The sequence below is a fragment of the Megalobrama amblycephala genome, linkage group LG14 (assembly GCF_018812025.1).
Source record: "Megalobrama amblycephala isolate DHTTF-2021 linkage group LG14, ASM1881202v1, whole genome shotgun sequence".
Classification (NCBI taxonomy): domain Eukaryota; kingdom Metazoa; phylum Chordata; class Actinopteri; order Cypriniformes; family Xenocyprididae; genus Megalobrama; species Megalobrama amblycephala.
The window spans coordinates 27,566,257-27,580,097 of record NC_063057.1 but is presented as its reverse complement, the minus strand read 5'-3'; the positions used below and the strand labels follow the sequence as shown (position 1 = coordinate 27,580,097).

Here is a 13,841-nt window from a genome sequence, read left to right as displayed (position 1 = left end):
TTACAGACATCATCAGTGAGCCAATGCTGTGAGTGTTGCCGGAGCATCACTGGGTGTCGAGCTTGCATTGAAGAATGGGTGTTAAACTCAAACCAGTGTTTGAAGTGCAGGTCTGAGTGCTCTGTGCCAAACATCATCAGGGTGGATGGTCTGTCAACAATGTTATGAAATAGCTAGAAGTCTGAAATGTGTATTGTACACTTCTTCTCTAAAGAAGAATGTTTATTGACATGGTGTTCCAGATTGTAAAATTGCACACAAATGTAAAATCCTTACCTAAACATTTTTTTTGTTTGTTTGGAGTATTTAAAATGGTACTCCAGTACAACAGTGTTTCAGGTAGTGGTGGGCAGAGCGAGGCTTAGTGAAACACTGAAACAGTTGAAGCACGTGCTTCAAAACAATCCCACACCTGTCTCCACGGTGACACCTAGTGGTCATTTGCACATGTTAATCTGAAACAACCTTGACAACAATTCAGACATGCACATCATTTTAAGAGCCATTAAAAATCATTGTTCTTTTAATGTGAGTTTTTAACATCTGTCTGACAACTACATGAGCTTGGTTTTGTAACCTGTAGGCTCCTTATTGAGAATAATTATAAGATTTACAAAAGGAAACAAGCCACAATGTCTCACATTTGTTACATATAAATGCCCTGATCTTTAATGGGGAATGTTGCTCAACTCATCTCTATAGAATCGGCCACAGGCACTCAAGAGTGTTAAGACTGAGTTCAATACATGTCCACAGAAGGTTTTTTACCTTGGAAGAATGCACATCCTCATTGTCATGTTGAAAAAAATGCCCAACAATGCAGGGAATGAGTAAAGATTATTGCATGAATTACTGTGAATTAAATTACACAGTGGGGTGGGAATTCATGACAGCATTGATAAAGCACAACTCCCTCATGTAACGTCTGGATAAGATCAGTCTTAGTAGCCTGGGTGCCAGCCCGAACCCCGCCCACAACATTTTTTGGACGGGAAGTTCGGTCTGGACTCGATCCATTGTGGAGTAATTATGCTCGGCTCCCAGAAGGCCGAGCCAATCAAATTGCCAGGGCGGGCTTTAATCGATGATGGACAGGCTATCTGCGGTTACGTAACCACCCGCGTCATCAAAGAGCGCTTGGGGAGTTTGATTGACAAGCGATCTAACCAATCAGAACGCCGCATCCGCCTTGTTGTCCGACAAAGCAGTCACGAGTTAGAAGATTAACATCGGTGGAGTTAAACTTGGAAAAATTGTGCATATTGACGTCTTTCCGCGTTTGAAACAACATTCATTCTCATGATCATTCATGTTTATTTGATGCTATAAATGGACTAGTAGGAAGAGATGATCGGTTCACGAGCCTCTTGAGCTGAGGCGCTACAGCAATCTGTCACGATCATGGTCACAACACATTAAAGAGCCACAAAACGTTTTTTATTGTTTGATTTTTTTTAATAACTACACAGTTTGAAAGCTGGGACTTTGTTTAATATCATAAGTAACCTGCTCTGTCTCGTCTGTCGATGTGTTGTCAGTTTCCTCTTTGCTCCGCGATGTATTTTCCACTCTGTGTGGCGTGACAGCGCCACGGCTTGTCGGACAAAGCAACAGTAACTAAGGGGGGCGAGTCTTTGCGAAAGGTCAATTAGTTTACAACAATGATGGCTGTTGAAGAACTGAGATGTGTAGATTCCGCCATCGCGTCCGTTATAGAAGATATCGACAGCGCATTAATTTTAAAAGAGGAACAAAGGACCGCGATCAAGGCATTTGTCGATGGGAAAGATGTCTTTGCCGTCCTTCCTACGGGATTCGGCAAAAGTTTGATTTATCAGCTGGCCCCGATGGTCGCTAAGAAGAGTTCTGTTGACAACTATGCGTCGCTTACGTCACTTACTCTGCAGCTCTGATTGGTTGTAGGTCTATCCAATTGAGGTCTTTCCTGGATCGGTTGAAATACGCCCCCATAATCAAAGCCCAATGGAGCAGTATCAGACTCATATTCTGACTAGAATTGAGTATGACCACGTCAGGCTACAGTCTTAGCCAACCAACTTTAGAATTTTCAGAATGATTTTAGCCTCCTGAACTGTGCATGTAAATCACGAATCGGCTCCGGCCGGTCTAGGAGAGACTGTGACTTTTGGTGTCTTTGTGGACCCGCTGAGGTTCAACAGAGAACCCCAGTCCCCAACTCTGGAGACTTCAAAAGAATCACCCCATGTGGGTTAAGGACCATGCGGCCGCATGCCAAACCCCAATACACACCACACACAGACACACACAAACACGCATGAAGATTGTATGTACAAAATATGACTGTGCCAAAGTGTACCCATCGTTGTCTTTCAAGTTACATGTATGTATCCCTAATGTATAAGCTTAGTTATGACTGTAGTTGCGTTAGTGTCATTCTAAATGATAAAATTCGAGTATAAACTGTACCTTCCGTTTTATGTTTCTGCCACCTGACAAGTTTGGTTTCTTTGTAAAGCTCTCTTTATGCCTTATCCAACAATGTATGTCACATTACTGTAAAATACATTGTTCTATTTTTAATGGTACTTCGAAGAAAATACACTCCGATCTGACACTTAATAATTCATGCAAATGTGGCCATAAATGGAGACAAAGAAAAAGTTTGCCCGCCAAGATTGCGCCCTTATCATTGGTTGTTTCATCCAAGAAGGCGTGTTGGCTTGTTTTTCCATAAAAGACAACCACACGCATTTTTCCTCTCGATTTTTTCCACTCTCCTTGTCTCTCAACTGTCCCTCGCCCTCTCCCGGACGTCTCGGCGACCGCGCTTCCATCATGCGCTCTTCTCCTTCGGGACGACCATCTCCATCATTTTTTTGCTATATTATGGAGAATGCTTGTCCTAACAGGGTGGAACTTTAAGGGTGGGACAAGCAGGATAACATTTCAAAAACTAAAAAAAATAAAGTAAGGAGTGAGAGTTAAAGCTTACCTCAGTTTATACAGTTGAATTCCAGCAGGAAAAAGAAGTGTCACTTCTTGAAAAAGGTCTCAATGAAATTGCAGTCGGTTTTGGAAGGAGAGAAAATACATACTAACAGAGTGGAAGATGACCTCAGGGACAGTAATTGAAGAAAATTGAAAAAACAACAACAAAAAAACAACAACTGTATTTTCACATGATTTATATGTATGATTAGAGGCAGTTTAACCTAGTCTATAACATAACTTAACCCTCTACCGCACGCATTATGATAAATCTATAGAAAAAAATATTTGACTCTTTTTCTTTTCTTAGAATGGCTTAACTTGAAGTGCTGTAAAAAAAAAAATTGGGAAAAAAATTGGAAAAAAATATTATTTTAAGGTACTTTATGATATGTTGCCATATGGCAACAACATACAATAGTGGAAATAACTTAGAATAAGTGTAAGAGTATATAGTTAATATTTTTCCTCAGAAATGTTGTTTGTATTGAATCAATTGGTGCTATTACCCAGCCAACATGTCCATGTGGGCCCCACATGGGTTTTATCTGGGCTATACGGGCATCATCTGGGCATGGGTTCAGAGTGGGCACTCTGATGGGCTGAATGTGGGCCCCATTTTGAATACATTTTGGGGCCCAGTTAGGTTGCCCACATTGTTAATTTGAGGGTCCCATATGGGCCACATTTGGGCTTTATTTAGAATTGTAAAATTTTGTTTTTTACAGTTGTTTTTGCACAGTTATGGGTAACAGCTTAACCCTAACAACTGGTTACATTTATTCAATTTTTAGTATTTCATGTTTTATAGCCTATATATATATATATATATATAAAATTAAAATATATTTTTTTCTTATAATCTAAAATCTACCCAGCCAACATGCATGTGGGCCCCATGTGGGTTTTTGATGGTTTAGAGCCCACTATGGACCCATCATGTGCCCCTATGGGCTAACACACTTGGGCCCTGCATGGGCAACCCAAGTGGGGCCCATACAATTTTGTCCATCGGCTCCACACAGGCCCCATGTGTGTTATTCCATAGGGGCAAATGATGGGTCCATAGTGGGCTCTAAGTGGGGCTCATTTGTGTGTTCATTATAGGGGCCCACATGGGTCACATATGGGTTCTAATAAATGGGGCCAATGTGGGCCACATACAGAACCCTTATGGACCCAGAAGGGTGATAACACTGAACCCACAAATGGCCCCTCTATGGGTTTTTGTGGGACCACAGTGGGTGACAACTGGGCCCCATTTACATTTCTTTTTTATTCCTGTAGGTGAAATTAATGTGCTTTAATGTGCTCATTTGCAAAAGAAACTTATGTTTTAGTAAACCTGTACCTGACTTAATAGAATTTAAATTACATGAGAAAATATTAAATTACACAAATATGTGTACTGTGAAGAAAATGACTTTCAACTCAGAATTTGTGAAACAACTTTTTTATTGATCATAAGAAGAAAAATAAAAGTACAATAAAACAGGATAAGAGCATTGCAAATTCTTCAGTCCATCACTCCTGGGTTGGGGCAGACCCATCAGCTTCATATCTAAAGAACAATAATGAGAGAAAAAAACAGAAAAGGCAATTATTTTAAAATACTCTCAAATCATTAACAGGAGCACTCTCTTAAAAAGCATGCATGATTATGATCAAGCCATGCCAGTACTTTATATTTCTGTCCAAATGGTTAAAGTAACAAAGGTGTACCTTGAAACTGATAACAATGTTTATTTTGATATGTGATGATAATGGCGCTCTGAAGCACTTGCAGTCATGCGTCATTGCGTCATATGATGATTGACGTCGTGCCTTCCCGCCTTCTCATTTAAAAAAAAAACACCAAACGCCACTAGCAAGCCAGCATCCACTTCAAAACGTCCTACTCTCTCGAAAATCTCAAGGTAAGATATGCATATTTCATTTTATATTAACCAGAGATGTTGTTTTTATATAATTGTATAATTTTTTATAGTTTTTTTTTTTTTATTTATTATTTAGTAACGTAAGAGTCAAATTTTAACAAACTTAGCGAAGCTAAACGCAATTAAACTACAGAGACAGATCTTTTGCACCAAGTTACGTGCTAGGTGTGCAATATGGACAAAATAATAATAATAGGGTGACCAGACCCGGTTTTTGGTGTTCTGTCCCCAACTGGAGCTGCCCCCGAAAATGTTTTATAGCTCGTTCAAAACAACCCACATTGCTAAAAAGCCCGACCAGCATACAGCGGACTGCTGGTTTATCGGAGTAATTGTGTAGTGATCATGTTCACCACCACAGGGGATGTGCAGCTACACATGGTCGTGCGCCGTTAGTTCATGAAGAACACCTGGATCAGAGCGCCATTATCATCACATATCAAAATAAACATCGTTACCGGTTTCAAGGTAGTAACATGCTAACTATTCATGTTAAATTAAAGCAATACTGTTTGTATGTTTTATAACAGGGCCTCAGCAGGGTGCGAGATGGTTTTGCACAATTTTAAACGTCCACAAAAGTTCCACAGTCATAATGCATCAATTTCCACACACACGTGGTACAAGATATGAATACATAAAAAGATAATAATAATACACGTGCATTACTTTGTATTAAAAAATAGTTAAAAGTTAACAGTTGTAATGTATAATAAAATCATCTTTTGAAAGTTACATTAAATTAATAAACTCGTTCATATTCCTTTCAGTAGTAGAAATCTCCCTTTGTTACTTTAACCATTTGGACAGAAATATAAAGTACTGGCATGGCTTGATCATAATCATGCATGCTTTTTAAGAGAGTGCTCCTGTTAATGATTTGATAGTATTTTAAAATAATTGCCTTTTCTGTTTTTTCTCTCATTATTGTTCTTTAGATATGAAGCTGATGGGTCTGCCCCAACCCAGGAGTGATGGACTGAAGAATTTTCAATGCTCTTATCCTGTTTTATTGAACTTTTATTTTTCTTCTTATGATCAATAAAAAGGTGGTTTACAAATTCTGAGTTGAAAGTCATTTTCTTCACAGTACAAATATTTTTCATGTAATTTAAATTATATTAAGTCAGGTACAGGTTTACTAAAACATAAGTTTCTTTTGCAAATGAGCACATTAAAGCACATTCATTTCACCTACAGAAATAAAAAAGAAATATAAATGGGGCCCAGTTCTCACCCACTGTGGTCCCACAAAAACCCCATAGAGGGGCCATTTGTGGGTCCAGTGTTATCACCCTTCTGGGTCCCATAAGGGTTCTGTATGTGGCCCACATTGGCCCCATTTATTAGAACCCATATGTGACCCATGTGGGCCCCTATAATGAACACACAAATGAGCCCCACTTAGAGCCCACTATGGACCCATCATGTGCCCCTATGGGATAACACACATGGGGCCTGTGTGGAGCCGATGGACAAAATTCTATGGGCCCCACTTGGGTTGCCCATGCAGGGCCCAAGTGACAGCCCATCAAAAACCCACATGGGGCCCACATGGACATGTTGGCTGGGTATAAGCTTTAGCAGTAGATATAAACAACACCTTATACTTATTTTCCAACATCTTGTGCTTTTATTTATTTATGCTTCAAAAAGCAGTTTTTTTCAGAGGTGAGACACAGGTACACATCACATTTGGTGCACTTCACCCTAACAATACACTTACATCCATTTGCACCTGCCTTTTTGAGACACCATGGTAGGCCAGTGGTTGGTCTGGGCCAGTATACTGGCTGTGGTGGCAGATCTCCGATGTTGATTTAATCCATAATATAAATGCCATGGCAGTCCTTAACATACGACTAATCAACATTATATCACTAGCATTAATGCTTTTATTGTTATAGCTTAACAGACTGCAGCTGGCCTTTGCTAGCTATTTAACCTATTATAATAATGTCATTCCATTATTGCAGTGCTTCCATATGGCAACACAGACATTTTATCGATTTACCAAAAACTAATTTCATAATTTTTAATAATTTTTTTGAGTGGTGAATATGTCATCATAACTTACCTGAGATGATGTTAAAAAATAATTGTGAATGTGACATTTGTTTGTTACTGACGTTTTAGTTTGCTTTCAGCAACTACCAACAAGAGACGGCAGTCTGTCAGAAATCGCGAAAAAATTGCATGTCATGTGACTTAACCAAAGCACATCATTGGCTAAACTAAGGTCTTCTCTTACCAACAAAAAAAACTAGAATGTTCTCTTAAAGAGACAGTGGCAGGGAAATGAACACAAAGAGTATGTTGCCATATGGCAACACTATGCGGTAGAGGGTTAAAAATATTTTGAGGTTTTTATCATTTCATGGTTTATATTTTCTGTGAAAGCTGATCACCTTGCACTGAGGAGATGATAAAATTTGATGTATATATAAATAAAAAGGTGTAAAATACAAAATAGTATTTTTAATGTCTGTTTAAGTGATAAAGAAGACCTAAATATACAATTTAAGCCATTTCTTAAAAATATGTGACTCGTTTTAGAGAAAATATGAGTAAATAAATCATTGAGACAGTAAAAGTCACTGTATAACAGGAATGACCCAATAATAATAATAATAATATCTTGGCAAAAGGATGTTGCAAAAAGTGTTTATTAAAAGGGTGCCAATAATGATGGCCAGCATGTTTGGACAAAAGCAAATTTTTAATTAATGATCAAAAGGATGAACAATGCAGATTTATTTTTACAGCCATCTTTATATTTACCAGGGGTGCCAATAATTCTGACCACAGCTGTATAATGGCTACATTTAACGAAACAAATCTTATAACAACAGAAACAGGTCCAGTACTTCTCAAAGATAACTAACAACTCTATTAGGCAATTCTGCACATTCATCTGCAGTGGCACCATCACTTTCTGACTTGGAAAACAAGGAAGGCTTTAACAAGGACATTTTATCTTCAACAAGGAAGTTTCACTTTAACTGATTGCTTTTGTCATCTTTAAAATGTTTGTACAGGAAAAGACAAGAAGATCTGTTTCTGTAGAAATTACAAAAACATATAACAATATATTAGCCAATAATTGGGTGTATATAAATACATATGGCTCTTTATAGAAACTGTAGTGCTTGGATTCGACATTTGAGGGAGTTAAAGGGAGCTGAAGACAAGTGCACATCAAAACCCAAGTAACATGAAGACTGTGGCTTTTCTTTGTTTTAGTTTCTTATGTTCTAGGTGAGTTATTTTACTTTTATGATACAGCAACTATTACTCAATTTTGTTTTTACACCCTTAATTTGGACAATCCAATCTAAAAACTCTTAATTTCTTTCTATAAAAAAATGGACATCTCAGTATGACTCTTCCTTGAATTTACCAGTACTTTCAGTAAACAGAAAAGCATGAGAAGTTGTATTGAACTGTTTCATATAGTAACGATTATCTCTCGATTAACCCTCTTGTCTAAGAATTCAGTTTGTGTGTGTAACAGGTGCACACTCTGTAGCAGCCCGAGTGACAGTTTGGAAACTAGATCTGTGACAGATGTTTATGAATTTCTCTGGAAGAACAACAAATGCATTGCCTCCGAGACAATCGAGGTGGACTTCCTACAAGAAATGCAGAACGGCAGTCTGCAGGCAGAGCGATACGTCAGCTTCACCATGCAAGACATAAACTACATACTGAATGTGACGGAAATGTTGAAGGAAATGAGTACTAAAGTAATCCTGCCTGTGAACCTCAGGAATTTCATGATAGGCCGATACTCAAGTTATAAAAAATATTCAGACTTAATTCTCAATCAATTCTTTTTTACGGTGAGAAAAAAACAAAACTAAAGAAACTAAGACTTTAAAATTTCCAAATGCTTATTGAAGATGCTTTATTCTCCCATTTCCACAGCGTGAGCCAACCATTCGGCCAACTCCAGCTATGATGAAGTATCTGTCGTTCTACAGAAACCTGATGAAAGATGATCCGGTGTACTTTGCTGTGGGTCTTCTGCCCTGCGAAAGATTCTGGGGGTGGCTGGCTGAAAACCTCAACACACCTTCAACTACTGCGTACTACTTTTGGAAGGTGGAGAATATGGGCGGCCATCCTGAGAAGCACTACAGAGCTCTGCTGAACAAGTATCTGAACACGCCTAAAGAAGTTGTGAAGGCCAATGCTATATTCTGTGCACAGATGCAAAATGAGCACGATTTCTTCTTCTCATCTTGAGTGGTTGATGGCTGGCTAGTGGTTATGAAGTGTATCTACAAGTATAAACAGAAATATGATACAAATATGAAAAAAAAAATATTTGCATGACCCTCAGAAATTAATCAGAAATCCTATTAATGGTTATTCAGGGCATTTATTCTGTATTTTTCAGGTGATCTTTGATTGAAGTTTGTAGGAGAATCAAATTCAAGTTTTGTTTCATTAAAACTGTAGGGAAGGTGTGGGGATGGAGACCAGGATGGTTGAAAACTGTTTGCTTTAAGTGCACTATGTATCTGAAACTTCAATATTATTTCTACACATTTATTCAATGTACAATGTACATTTATTAAATGTATTAGTCAACCAATCACGAATTCAAATAGTACAGCCTATGCAAATGTAACGCTGACGTGAGTGAAATGCCCGCGCTCAGCTCAGCTGTCAAGTCATCATAGGTTAGGTAAGTCACAATGACAATGCCCTGGCATTCGTTTTTCCGATTATATGTGACCAACCGTCAAGTATTAGGCCTACATTTACGTTAAGTGAAAATGAATGCCAATTAATATGCAGCTTGTTGTGCGTTTTGAAACCAGCGAAAATTGCAGGATAGTACAATTTTCAACGTCACATCACGCATCTGCAGCGCTTCTGAGAACGGAGAAAACTAGGCCTACCTACATAACACATATAAAATAAAAGGGAATATTTAGGCCTATAGGCTACGCGAAATATTTCACTTAAATAATTAGGTCTACAGATTAACAAAACGAAAGTGGTTCATTGTGGCGCAGTCCAAATATCTAGAAAAGGAAACAGACATTGTTTTCGTTATGTGTCTTTTATAAATGTATGAATTATGTCTTGCTTTTACCTGTATGACCATAAATTACGGATTAGTTTACTGTCTTATAGAAGGAAAACAAATCCAGTGATCGCACCGGCGCCTCACGCGCGCGCACAAATTCTTGCATTGCTTTCTTGATATCGCAGCCTGTTAAATATTAAAATAAAATACAATCAACCAAAGCAACACATATAGGGGTCTTGCATGACATATTTATGGGCCAAGTGGGCATGGGTTTGATCTGGGAACACATATATGGGTCTTGAATGGCATAAGAACTGGGAATGCACATATGGGTCCTGCATAGAAAACAAGTGGGCATCCAGTCTTGAATGGCATATTTATGATCGCATGGGTCCCATAGAAATTTTATGGGCAAGTGGGCATGGGTTTGAACTGGGAACACACGCATATTTATGGGCCAAGCGCTGGGAATGCATGGGTCCTGCAAATGGGCCAAGTCATGGGTTTGATTGCATTGCTTTCATATTTTGATATGGGTTTCTGGGAATGCAGCCTGAAATTTTTGGGCCAAGTGGGCATGGGTTTATGGGAATAAAATGGGTCTTAAAATACATGGGTTTGAACTGGGAATCAACCTGCATAGAATTTTTAAACATGGGTTTGAACAACACATATATGGGTCTTGCATGACATATTTATGGGCCAAGTGGGCATGGGTTTGATCTGGGAACACATATATGGGTCTTGAATGGCATATTTATGGGCCAAGTGGACATGGGTTTGAACTGGGAATGCACATATGGGTCCTGCATAGAAATTTTATGGGCCAAGTGGGCATGGGTTTGAACTGGGAATACATATATGGGTCTTGAATGGCATATTTATGGGTCAAGTGGGCATGGGTTTGAACTGGGAATGCACATATGGGTCCTGCATAGAATTTTTATGGGCCAAGTGGGCATGGGTTTGAACTGGGAACACATATATGGGTCTTGCATGACATATTTATGGGCCAAGTGGGCATGGGTTTGATCTGGGAACACATATATGGGTCTTGAATGGCATATTTATGGGCCAAGTGGACATGGGTTTGAACTGGGAATGCACATATGGGTCCTGCATAGAAATTTTATGGGCCAAGTGGGCATGGGTTTGAACTGGGAATACATATATGGGTCTTGAATGGCATATTTATGGGTCAAGTGGGCATGGGTTTGAACTGGGAAAACATATTTGGGTCTTGCATGATATATTTATGGGCCAAGTTGGCATGGGTTTGAACTGGGAACACATATATGGGTCTTGCATGACATATTTATGGGCCAAGTGGGCATGGGTTTGATCTGGGAACACATATATGGGTCTTGAATGGCATATTTATGGGCCAAGTGGCCATGGGTTTGGGTGATTGGTTCAGGTCCAGCAATATTATGTAATGCTCATCTACAAACAAGCATCAAAAATAAAATAAAATAAAATAAAATAAAATAAGCTTAACTTAGGATATCAAGGGGAGCCTTATCATTCAAGCTCCTCTTGGCAAAGCAAAATCTGCTCGTCACAACATGGCAGACAGAGCATCATTCTGCTTGCTTCGATGCTGGACAGGACAAGAGGAAAAAAGAAAAAAAGAAAAAAAAGGACTTGCAGGAGGCCTCATCATCAATCTGTCTGCCACTTCTGTGTTGTTAGATGTCCTTGGACCAAGGAGTAGCATGTGTTTCTATCAAGGTGTAGCTCATACACCAACAATGACTGATGTGTTGGCTGTAAAAGGTACAGTAGATCTGTTTGGTTAGGCTATCTGAAGATCTTCAGGATGCATTGACATATACATGGTTTATGGTTTAAGACGGTAAAGGGAGGGGCTGAGGTAGTTAAAGAAGTAGGCCTGTAAGGACAGAGGCCCTTTCAATTTAAGTAAAAGAATAAAGCTGCAGAAAGCCTTCTGACAGTGCATGGAGCATTCACATAAACACTTTCATTGGTGCAGTGACCCAGATTGGGACAGATTTATGGGGATAAGTGTAAAGGAGACAGCATTGCTACTGCTGGCATTTGAATATTTACAATATTTATATTGTATGAATATTTTGCTAACTTAACATAAGTTGCTTATAACATATAGTTGCCTGTAGAATGTTGGGTAAATCCCTCCCTGATGCCTCATAGGACCCATTTTGCTACCCAATTGGCTTTTGGTCAGTTTGCACATCCATCTACCACGCCGGATACCCAGATTCAAGACCCGCTTGGGGAGTGGTTTCTGGTATCAGAGGTGGAAGTCATTAATTACAAATACTCAGATTACTGTAATTAAGTAGTTTTTTGGGGTACTTGTACTTTTATGAGTAGATTTTCAAGCCTGTACTTTTACTTGTAATATTCATTAATCCATGTAATCTACTAAGTTACTTTTAAAATCATAGTTGAGTACTGAGTACAATTTTAATTAATATCCAAACCTTTTATCTGCATTTTTGTAGCCAGTAAGGTGATTTGATAGCAAACAAGCCGATGAAAACCGGGTCATGAGGACGGAAAACAAAACAAAACAAAAAAAGGACGTTAATGATTGATCTTTCATTGATTCTGAATGAAGAATTTAACCAGTTAAAAATGTATTCATGGATATTTAATCAATAGTCGTGGCTCCTCATGTAATTTAGTTTTTTGTCTGCCGGAGACATTTGCTTAATAAGGAAATAAAAACTTAAATGAGAAAAAAATGAGGGAAAAACACTTGTTTTGCATCTTATCAATTATTAATGATTAATAGATTGTTGGCATGTTAACTTCTGGTAATGGAAAACACACAATTTCCAGCCCTAGTCTGGAGAAGTGACGGTGACATCAGTGGTTAAAAGTAACTAATACTCTGAATATTTTCTTTTTAATTTTTTTTAAATTTTTTTATACAAACTGTACTTTTACTTGAGTATTTCTCTAACACCAGTACTTTTACTCGTAATTGAGTAATATTTTAGCAATGCACTTAATTGTACTTGACTACAGATTTTCAGTACTCTCCACCACTGCCTGTTATGCACAACAACACCTAATTAGGCTCATTCATAATGAAGCCAGCGAAGCAGTTAAGTCGTTTGTTAATTCTCTCACATATCCTTTAATTTACGAATTTTACTGTATTAAATTGTTATTTGGTCAGGCAGTTCGGACATCTCTGGGGCCTGTATGCAAAGGCCGTGTTTCGCGCTCAAAACGTTAACAGTCCATTCGGAATCGGAAAGCAAGCTGGCTGTGACTTGGAGGTGAAGTGCATATTTCTTCCGACCAACGCCGAATTTCCATAAAATTAAGGTAAGTTGAAATATTATGTTGCCATAAAAATAACACTGCAGATTGTACAGTAGTCTGTATTTTTGGTTTGTGCTGTTTAATCTGATGTAGAATCTAACCAAAAGGAAAAACAGCGGGTTTGGTTTAGCTATAGGGCTGGACAATAATTCAGTATCAATATATCACAATATACTTTTATTCAATAACGGTGATATGATATAAAATATATTCATCATTATTTCACTTCAAATTCATCTGAGTCAATATCAGATTCAGAGTTTGGTTCCGTCTCGAACCCTTCCTCATGCTTTAAACATAAAAACATATTGCACATATTGCATAACACATACTTCAACATATTGCACTGTCCCCACCTTTTGCTCTAAGAATAAATTGGAACAAATCAAATCAAACTAAATGTGTAAGCAAACAGTCTCAAATGTTTTGGGCTTGTAAACATCATAATGTCGGTCTCCCCGGTCTCCCTGTGCATCTTGCTGGCTTCTATCGTTAGTTGTCGTGTTGCAGTTACAACTGCACTAGCAGCTAATACAAAATGAAGGATAAATATTGACTAAGGTTGAATTTTG

The 13,841-nt window shown here is 38.3% G+C and overlaps 1 long non-coding RNA gene across 1 annotated transcript; it reads right to left on the bottom strand.

Moving 5' to 3' along the window:
* Nucleotides 1–4,407: 4,407 nt before the first annotated feature.
* On the bottom strand, nucleotides 4,408–4,764 carry LOC125246394. Its single transcript, XR_007179840.1, has 2 exons — nucleotides 4,693–4,764; nucleotides 4,408–4,523 (listed from the first exon to the last, which is right to left on the bottom strand). It is a non-coding gene; the product is annotated as an uncharacterized LOC125246394 (long non-coding RNA).
* Between the last annotated feature and the right edge of the window lie 9,077 nt (nucleotides 4,765–13,841).